The sequence below is a fragment of the Anomaloglossus baeobatrachus genome, assembly GCF_048569485.1.
Source record: "Anomaloglossus baeobatrachus isolate aAnoBae1 chromosome 1 unlocalized genomic scaffold, aAnoBae1.hap1 SUPER_1_unloc_4, whole genome shotgun sequence".
Lineage (NCBI taxonomy): Eukaryota > Metazoa > Chordata > Amphibia > Anura > Aromobatidae > Anomaloglossus > Anomaloglossus baeobatrachus.
Window position 1 is genome coordinate 318138 of NW_027441777.1, and position 11127 is coordinate 329264.

Sequence of the window (11127 nt, forward strand, 5' to 3'; positions counted from 1 at the left end):
ACAAGGGCAAGGCTTAAGAAGTCAGCTGAAGAGAGGAACACATAGAGGGGTGCACCGGCTTTCATTCCAGGATCTACCCAGGATCGGCGGAGGTCCCTGACAGTGGGTTCCAGCCGCCCAAAGGCACCAGTGTGCTGCAGCCCAGGAATTGTGAGTAAAAACCTTGGAATTGCACCCTCTGGAGTTGCCTCCGTTATTTTCGCCTGCATAGACTTCCATCACTGCATAGACACTTACAAGCACCAACTGTTGCCCCGGGGTCCAGCTCCACCTGTGGGGAACAGTACCACCATTGCTGCCATTCCATCACCCCCGGAGGCCACATACAGCAGCGGCGGATTAAGGTGGCGTCACGAATATAAACTACAATCACCCCCACTGAAGCCATATCAGTTGACTCCCGCCAGGGTCACGGAGTCGGGCCCCGCCACCACTGACGACCCCCGGACTAGTCCGGCCCGGCACCGGGTGTCCCATAGCCCTGGGGTGGGCGAGTCATCACCGCTAGCATCGGGCCTCCTACTCCGGATCGCACATTGAGATTGAGCGTAGCGATTCTTCTCATCACTGTACCGCTGTCAGTTCAGGACAGCGGTGGGTGACGTCACTACTGTGCTATGTCCAGACCACACAGCGGACGAACATGATGAATAAGTGGCGTCAAGGGTCGTTTTCGCAACAAATGCGTGCCAAAATATGCGCCCAACCACTTGATTTCCACCACATATAACATATCGGTGTACTAAGAAGAAATTGCACAATATATTTTTGGTGAATTTTTTCATGATACCCTAGTAAAAATGCTCAATGGTATGACTAAAATTAGATTTTTGGGTTAAAAAGTAAAATGTTCACTTTTAACTTCAACATTGCTTTTCTTTGTGTGAAACCCTGAAAAGGTTAATTTACTTCCTCAATTTGGCGTTCAGCTGTATGAGGAATACATCATTTAGGGCTCTTCTATAATTATGATTTCCATGTGCCAATGCAATTAAAAAAAAAAAAATGTTAATCTATGAAGCCGTATACTTATATTCTTTTTAAAACGGGGCCGTTTGTGCGTCGCCGAAGCCGTCATCGAACGACATCTCATTATCGAATTTCTATAATTGTATGTGCGCTCGACATGTGTGCTATGACGACCCTTGACACACCGTATGCGTCATGGCGCGATTTCATTTCTGCAGCAAAGATCATTATGATTTGTTGTTGAAAGTGAGTCGCACTTTCACCTTCAATCATAGCAATTGTAATATTTCACCAATCAACCTTGGAGAAGTATTACAATCCAGCCATGGCCGAAGATGCAATATCATCGGCCATTGGCTGGAGCAAGCTCACCGCCCACCCCAATCTGATTGGAGCTAGCGTTCATGTGACGCTATCCGTCGAATCAGATTTGGAGAGGCGTCACCATGGGTGACGCAACTGCGTTTGCTACACAGCCGCAACTGCGACCGAGCATAACAATGGCGGCACGCAGGAGAGCGACAGCTTGGGGAGAGGCGGAGGTCCGTTACCTGATAAGGGAAGTGGATGCTCGCGACTATGATTGTCGTGGGTCGCAAGAGCATCCACTTCTCCATAAAAAAAATATATTGCTCAGGATCCAACGTGGGCTAAGGAGGAGGTTTCATTTGGAGAGGACCTGTGCCCAGATCCGCAAAAAACTTGCGGATCTGCGGTACCGCTCCAGTGCCCGGATCTCTGCCATACAAGCAGAGTTGCACCTTAACCAAGGTAGGTGCAGATGAGTGTACCTAGGCAACATATAATGGTCTCCTTAAATATATATATATATATATATATATATATATAATATATATATATATAATATATATATATATATATATATATATATATATATATATATATATATATATATATATATATATATAAAAAATATATATATATATATATATATAAATATATTTATAAAAATAATTATATATATATATATATTTATTTTTATATAGATAGATAGATACACCGACACTTGTGGTACGGGTTAATTACACTGACACTCGGGGCACAGGAAAATGACGCTGACACTTGGCTCTCAACACCAAGATTTCCCATGATCTGAAATCCCTCTATCAGCACACAGCTTTCATATGTTCTGATATACATCTTGTTTTTGGCACCCAGCTTCCCCATGCTTGGCAAAACATCATTCCCTCAGCACCCAGCTTTCCCATATCAGAGCATGGGAAAGCTGGGTGCTGTGGGTAGGAGCCTTTTTCCCTCAGCATAAAACGATTCCATCTCCTGCTTGTATCTTTGTCCCCCCTCGTATCTAGTTCTCCAAATACAATATTGGCCCCCACATAGCCTTCCATATAGTATAAAGGGTCCCACATAACCCTTCATATATTAGAATGCATCCCATAGTCCTCCATGAACTATAATGAATTTCCTAGAGTTCTCCATGTATTATAATTCACCCCATAGTTCTCCATATATTATACTGCACCACATAGTCCTCCATATATTATACTGCACCACATAGTCCCCAATGTGTTATAATGCACCCCCATAGTCCATGTATAAGGTAGCCTACGTAGTCCACCATATACTATAATCTACCCCCCACAGTCCTATATGTATCATAACGCAACCACATTAAACTTAATATTTTATTAAGAACCCCCAGAGGAGCAAGGGGCCGCAGAGGGTCAAGAGCCCCCACAGGAGCATGTGCCCCAGGAGGATCCAGAGCCCCCGGTGGAGCTACAGCCACCAGAAGAGGAGCACCCACATGAGGCACCGGCCGGATCGGCCCCCGGTAATTGTTTCATATAACATAAACTCCATATAAAGTGCAAAACATAAAGCTGTGGAGTACTATAAAGTGTTTTTTGTTTTCATAGATGGTAGTCCAACCGGTTCCATAAGTCCATCAATATCGGACGAGGGGGAAAGCCGTAAGTCATGAATCTCCTACTTCGTAATAATAAGCAGAAATAAAAATTATGATTTTTAACTTTTACCATTCCCTCCATAGGCATCCCCACTTTGGCAGACCTCGTCTCCTCTCAAGAGAACATCCTAGCTTCGCAGAGAAGAATCATGTCAGCCCAGATGAGGCTGATGGCCAAAGTGGAGCATCATGCGGCGATGCTGGCCCGTTATGTGGCTGTCCAAGGGGAGGACAGCAGCAATTAACCCATTTCTAAACTGTTGGAACCTACAGTCATATGTTAAATTTTTGGCACCCCCTATTAATGTTAAAATTGTAATTCTTTTAAAAAATATGGGTTTCTGCCACAGCTAATTCAGAAAATGTGCAATCCGCATTGGAAGAAAATTTGACCAATGCAAAAGTATGGGCACCTTAACAGAAAAGTGACCTTAATATATTGTAGATCCTCCTTTTGCAGAAATAACAGCCTCTTCTTGCTTTCGGTGCGGGTTGCACATTTTATGTTACTACAATAAACCTCATTTCAAACCAGAAATATTACTGAGTCCATCAGTTATTACATATATGAAACTGAAATAGCTGTTGCAAAAACCCAATTTTTTATAAATTAAAATGCTAAAATTAATAGGGGTGGCCAAATTTTTTAATATGACTGCATATATGTTTTGGGAAATCCCTCATTGTTTGCCATAGTAATTTTCAAATGTCCCAAATTTATATGTTACGCTTGGCTTTGGATTGGGGTCTTCAATGGTTTCTTTCTGGCCTTGTATCCTCTCCATTACATGTTGTTTTATAAAAACTTTGAAATTGATATCTGCTGTTTGGTACGTGTCATTTCAAAAAGCAAGTTAACATCAATCACCACTCACAAACATTATATTACATGTATGCATCTGTATAGATGCACCAATCCCATTATTCCACCTTTGGCGGAGCAGAATGTCGAGTCAGGTGACAACTGTGGTGCAGTGGGCAATATATAAAAGGCTGGGCCAGTAGCGAGAGGGTGGAGTTGATGCCAAGGTTACCAAGGAAGAAGACATGTGTGCAGTAGGTCAGGCTCATGTTGCCTGCAGTGGAATGATCGGGAAGTGTGCTGAGCCCCAGACGAACACAAAGACTGCATACGATTACCAGTGGAACCTGAAATCTGAATACCATCGTCGGAGAAACCCCAAGACCAAATACCATCGCCTGACAAATCCAATGACCGAATACCATCGCCAGAGGAAGTTGAAGACGGAACACGGAACATTATTGAACCGCGTGAGCTTTAAATGATAGTAAAGGTATAAGGGTACCATCACACTTGAGCGACTCAGCAGCGATCCCACAAGCGATTTGACCTGGTCAGGATCGCTGGCGCGCCGCTACATGGTCGCTGGTGAGCTATCAATCAGGCAGATCTCAACAGCGACCATTCCCCAGCCAGCAGCGACTTGTAAGCGATGCTGCACTTTAAGGGAGCCGGCGTCTGGAAGCTGAGGACACTGGTAACCACGGTAAACATCGGGTAACCAAGCGCTTGTTACCCAATATTTACCTTGGTCACCAGCGCACACCGCTTAGCGCTGGCTCCCTGCCCTCCTAGCCAGAGTACACATCGGGTTAATTAACACTCACAAACATTGTATTACATACATGGACCCCAACCCCTGACTCCGCTATGCTTCAGACTACTCCACTTCAACTGTCAGTACTTGACTACAGTGGTCCCGCCCCTGACATCTCAGGACCCCTAGGTGGGCGCTCCCATCTGCCTGTTCCCGCCCACTGCTATGTCCTTATTGTCACGAGGGGGTGACTAGGCTTTACTGGTTGTTTGGTGTACATGAGTGTGGGGGTTGTGTGGTGGTATGCCAATGAGGGTGGAGTATGGTACAACCTCTGTAACTACAATGTTTTGCCAGGGCGTCACAACCATATACTGAATTAAGTAAAGCAGGCAGCAAGATTGAACCAACATAAATTTATTATTACAATGAAAATATAACAATCAATTAAAATTACACACAAATAACAAAATTTAGTTGCCCTCTTCATATTGAGTGGCATATTCTGGCCGGGTGGGAGACGACAGTTGCGATAAAAATTATTCATTTGAATAAATGGGATACTGTGGGGGGGGGATACTGTGGGGGGAGGTCAAGGTGCAAGCTCTTTGGTGTAATTCGTAGGGGCTGGGGAGGAATCCATGAAGTTGAATGATGGGGCTGGTTCATCTTACATATAGTATCAGTGTCATCAAGTTCTCCTCGGCCTGCCTTTCTTAGGACTTCAAACATTAGTCTCTCTGCTTGCTCCCTGTGTGGAATCCAGTTTGCTGAGTCTGTCTGATGCAAATGTCGCAAAGCTATCAGCTGGTGAGTTTTTTGGCTGGGATAGTAGTTTGTTTGCTAAAGAGTAAAATTCGGCGGATGTCACAGGGGCGGCCTTCCTTTTGCGCAAATTTGTACGCCGCCTTTCACCAGAGGACGCAGGTGCTTCATTATCCTCCACAATCGGCTCGATAGACGTGGTGGGGTTCTCGTTCAATTGGGGCCTCACCATATCTGTCTGAGGGTTCTGCGGGAACAGAAAAATAAATGTTAAGTAAAAGTCATACATTTTAATAGAGATTATATTTAATTTAAGTGTGACAAAATTGTATTGGAGTGTTCTTATCTGAACTGGAAGGGATAACTTTTCAAAACTGCACAATAAATCATGGTAACAAGAAGTTACTATTTTGTATTCATCAATGGCATGTACATAAAAAGTTTTAATGCTATGTACCGTGAAGCAAATAAGGTACTTACATCTACAACAGCAAAGGTGTTGTCATCGATCGGGATGTCATCGATTGGGATGTCTGTTTGCGGATCCTGGTTTGGTTGGTAGGAGCTTTCCATCCTTCGAGGTAGCTCCTGGTCCCTTGTAAATTCAAGGAGATTATAGTACCACAAAGGTGAAACATACACCTGGTCGGTGCCGGCCCCAGACTTTTTGGATTTGTCCACCTTGTTAACTTCTTTCTTGTAAACAGTCCTCAATCCTTGTATTTTTTTTTTAAGAAGTTTGGCATCCACCGCCTCGACTCCACTGTGTTTTTTAAAAAGCTCCACCAATTCGGCATAGGCGGCTTGTTTTTTTATTCTGTCCGAATATTCTACTGATTTTATTTTCCACAAGCAGGGCAGTGATTTATACAAATCCAGAAGCTCACGCACAAACTCTCCTTTGTTGTAATAAGACATCTGAAATAAAGAATGCAAAAATTATATGTAAACATAAAAGAAGTTGCAATAAGCCAATCACAATTTTTGGTTATGGTGTGGCAGAGACTAAAATGGCCGCCCCCTGTTCTATGTGTGGCAGAAACACAAAATGGCGGCTGTAGCTGAGAAACAAAAGAGCCAGCGATGCTAGGATAGGACACATTACAAACGGCACTATGGATGTACGCATAAAAAGACCCCCCTGTAAAAGGCATTATACACACACAGATAAAAGCCAGCAACTTTAATTAACTCACATAATAAATACTAACATGTTATATATAACAGCAAGAACATTAAACAAAAATTACCCCCCCCCCCCCAATAAAGACCTACCTTTTCAAAGAAGTGTATCAGCCGTCTATCAATTTAGAATCCTGGCGGAATCACAAATCGCAAATTCAATCTCGCCGACACTCGAGATCGCTGGAGGGATGAATCCGAGTGCAGATGCGGCTTCGATCCGAAAAAACACACCAACAAAGTGACCGGGTACAAAGGACGAAGGAATCAGGGTGGAGTCGCAGGTTCTATTCTCAAAGCAAAGCTCAAAAGAAGTGACAAAGGGTGACGCGATACAAAATTTAACCGCTAGATACGCCCCCTGCCTGCCCAATCAGAACGCAGTATCGGCCACCAATCAGAGCGGAGGGTGTGGAAAAGGCGCCGCCCAATCAGAACGCAGTATTGGCCACCAATGAAAGCGGAGGGAGTATGGAAAAGGCGACGCAAATGCACGCCTACGTGGCTCACTGCATTTCGCTACGCCCCTAATGGGATCGGAATCGTTAATATAGTTGCTGTGTGACAGAGACCCGACGATTTGCAAGATCGTTATACGGGACGCATGCTCGTTCCTAAAGTCGTTACGTGTGACACCCAACATGCGATTTCAACAACGACTCAGCAACGATCCAGGAAGTGTGACGTAGTAGCGATCTCGTTCACGATCTCGTTATGTGTGACTGGACCTTAACAGTCCAGAACGGCTACACATACGTCAGCATAGGTTTAATGAGGTATCTTGACGAGTATCAGATTAGATCTTGAAAATCATCACCCATTGGACCCAGATCATCAGCCCAGGTAGACAATGAGATACAAAAGGGAAGGGAAGTGATAAGACAATTTCCCACATCAGAGACTCCAATGATCCTGACCCAGGACTGGTGGACAAGGACAGCACTGGTGGGGGCACAGACACAGACAGCACTGGTGTGGGCACGAACAGGACTGGGGAAGCACAGACATCACCAGGAGGGCACAGACAACAGTAGCGAGTACACAGCACTGGGGGTACTGGCACACATCAATAGGGGGTGGCACAAAGCACTAGGGGGTGGAACACATACTACTAGGGGTACACAGCAGTAATTGCGGACTCACAACACTGGGGTGAAGGAGGCACACAGCATAGGTCCGGGAGGCATGTGTAGCAGGGAGGCCGGTAAAGCTGTTGCTCCTCTATTTCTTCTGTGGGATGGGAGCACTCACATTTACCCTGCCCACAAGTTAATCCCTGAGCACGCTGACACAGGCCAGCTGGAGGACCTCTTAGTATACGCGAGCAAGCGTCCTCGCATCACCATTGGGATTTAAAGGGCCAGCAGCCGGTAAGACCGTGGCTGCCGCATGAGCACTGCGGTTACCGGAAATGTGCCTGGGTGCCGCAGGAAAAGTCATCACTGGCAGTTTGCGGCCCACGGGTTGGAGGTTCCCAACCCGACATCTAGGATTAGTAATCTAAACAATAAAACAACGCGTAAAATAATTAAAAAATACGTAAATAATGCGCATTTTTGTAGCAGCATTTTTCTTGCCAGGAGATGCAGCTTTGGTTGCAGCATGTCTGCAACATAATTTTGAAAAATTAGAAAGTGTCCTAACAAATTGCCACAAACTCGTATATTTACACGCAATATGCCAACCAGCTCAATCTCAACTCCGCAGGTTCTGATGAAATATCGGCCCAACAAAAGGAAAACATGTAAATAAACGCGAATATTTTAACCCCTTAAGGATGAGGCCAGTTTTGTACTTAATGCCCAGGCAATTTTTTTGTAATTTTGACCAGTGTCACTTTATAAGGTTATAACTCTGGAACGCTTCAATGGATCCCGGTAATTCTGAGATTGTTTTATCGTGACATATTGGGCTTCGTGTTAGAGGTAAATTTAGGATGATTTTTTTTTTTTGTCAAAAAATTTGAAATTTGAAAAAAAAATTAAAAATGTTGCAATTTTCAAACTTTTAATTTTTATGCCCATAAACCAGAGAGTTATGTCACAAAATAGTTAATAAATAACATTTCCCACATGTCTACTTTAGATCAGCGCCATTTTTTAAACTAAATTTTTTGGGGTTAGGAATCTAGAAGGGTTCAAAGTTCATCAGCAATTTCCCATTTTTTCAACAAAATTTACAAAACCATTTTTTTAGGGACCACATCCCATTTGAAGTGACTTTGAGAGACCTGGGTGAAAGAAAATACCCAAAAGTGACCCCATTCTAAAAACTGCACCCCTCAAGGTACTCAAAACCACATCCAAAAAGTTTATTAACCCTTCAGGTGCTTCACAGGAACTAAAGTAATGTGGAATGAAAAAAAATTAAAAATTAACATTTTACCTAAAAATGTTGCTTTAGCACTAATTTTCTTACTTTTTCAAGAGGTAACACAAAAAACTGGACCTCACACTTTGTTACCCACTTTCTTATGAGCGCACCGATACCCCACATGTGGTCAGAAACCTTTGTTTGGGTAAATAGGAGGGCTTGGAACGAAAGGAGCAATATTTGAATTTCGGAAAGCAAAGTTGGCTGAAACAGATTGCGGGCACCATGTTGCATTTACAGAACCCCTAAAGGTACCTAAACAGCAGGAACCCCCCTCAAGTGACCCCATTTTGGAAACTAGACCCCTTAAGGCTTCTATCGAGGGGTATAGTGAGCATTTTGGACTCACAGGTACTTCCCAGATTTTGATAACGTTATGTTGTCATATTGAAAATTGTCATTTTTTTCTCAAAAATGTTGCTTTAGCATCAATTTTCTCACTTTTTCAAGAGGTAATTCCAAAAATTATACCAAAATGTTTGTTACCCACTTTTTTATGAGCGTGGTGATACCTCACATGTGGTCTGAAACCTTTGTTTGGACAAATGGGAGGGCTTGGAACAAAAGGAGCAATATTTGAAATTTGGAAAGGAAATTTGGCTGAAAAAGATTGTGGGCACCATGTCGCATTTGGAGGACCCCTAAGGTACGTAAACAGCAAAAAAACACCACAAGTGCCCCTATATTGGAAACTAGGCCTCTCAAGGAATTTATCTAGATGTTTGGTGAGTACCCTGAACCCCCAGGTGCTTCACAGAAGTTTATAACGTTGAGCCATGAAAATAAAAAAATAAAATTTTACCACAAAATTGTTACTTCAACCAAGTAGCTTTTTTTTCACAAGGGTAACAGGAAAAAAAAATCACCATAAAATTTATTGTGCAATTTCTCCTGAGTTTGGTGATATTTTATATGTGGTGGAAATCAACTGTATGGGCACACGGCAGGGCTCGGAAGGGAAGGAGTGCAATTTGACTGCAAAATTGGCTGGAATCAATAGCGAACACCATGTTGCATTAGGAGATGAGGTGCCTAAACAGTGGAGGTCCCCCACAAGTGACCCCATTCTGGAAAATAGACCCCTCAAGGAATTTATCTAGATGTTTGGGGAGTACCCTGAACCCCCAGGTGCTTCACAGAAGTTAATAATGTTGAGCTGTGAAAATAAAAAAAATACATTTTTATCACAAAATAGTTACTTCAACCAGATAGCTTTTTTTTTTTTTTTTTTAACAAGAGTAAAAGGAAAAAAAATCAGCATAAAATGTATTGTGCAATTTCTCCTGAGTATGCTGATACCTTATGTGTGGTGGAAATCAACTGTTTGGGTACACAGCAGGGCTCGGAAGGGAAAAAGTGCCATTTGACTGAACATTTGGCTGGAATAATTAGTGGACGCTATGTCGCATTTGGAAAGCCCCTAAGGTGCCTAAACAGTGGAGGTCCCCCACAAGTGACCCCATTCTGGAAACAAGACACCTCAAGGATTTTATTTAGGTGTATATTGAGCATTTTGCATCCACGAATACTTCACAGAATTTGATAAGCTTAGGTTGCCATATTGAAAATTTTCATTTTTTTCACAAAAATGTTTCTGTAGCATCAAATTTTTCACTTTTTCAAGAGGCAATAACAAAACGTGGAACCCACAGGTTGTTATCCAATTTCTTGTGAGCGCAGGGATACCCCATATGTGGCCAAAAACCTCTGTTTGGATAAATGGGAGGGCTTGGAATGGAAGGAGCACCATTTGAATTTTGGAAAAGTTGAAATAAATTGCGCGCACCATGTCACATTAGCAGGGCCTCTTGGGTACCTATACATCAGAAACCCCCCACAAGTGACCCAATTTTGGAAACTGGACCCCTCAAGGATTTTATTCAGGAGTATAGTAAACATTTTGAATCCACAGGTACTTCACAAAAATGTTGCTGTAGCAACAATATTCTCACTGTCAGGCTATGTGGCCATGATCCAGCGACACGGCGTCTAGTACACAGTGTCAGCCTTCCTGCAGAGATGTGAGTGTTGTCCACGGGAGAACGCAGCTGCCCATGCCCAGGATTTGGGTTCAGGCTGCTGTGGACTTTAGTTCTATTCTACCTGCAGAGAACACTCATCTCTGCAGCATAAATTGACATGCTGAGGCTCGGGAAGCTGCACCACAGGTCGGTTTATGCTGCGGAGAAAAGAAGCACAGTGGGCACGGGATTTCTAAAAATCCTTCCACTGTGCTTCTACTGCACAACGCAGCATTATGGATGCAGGGAAAACACTGTGCCCAAAACGCTGCAAACCCTGATTGTGGGCACTTCGCCTAAAATGCTA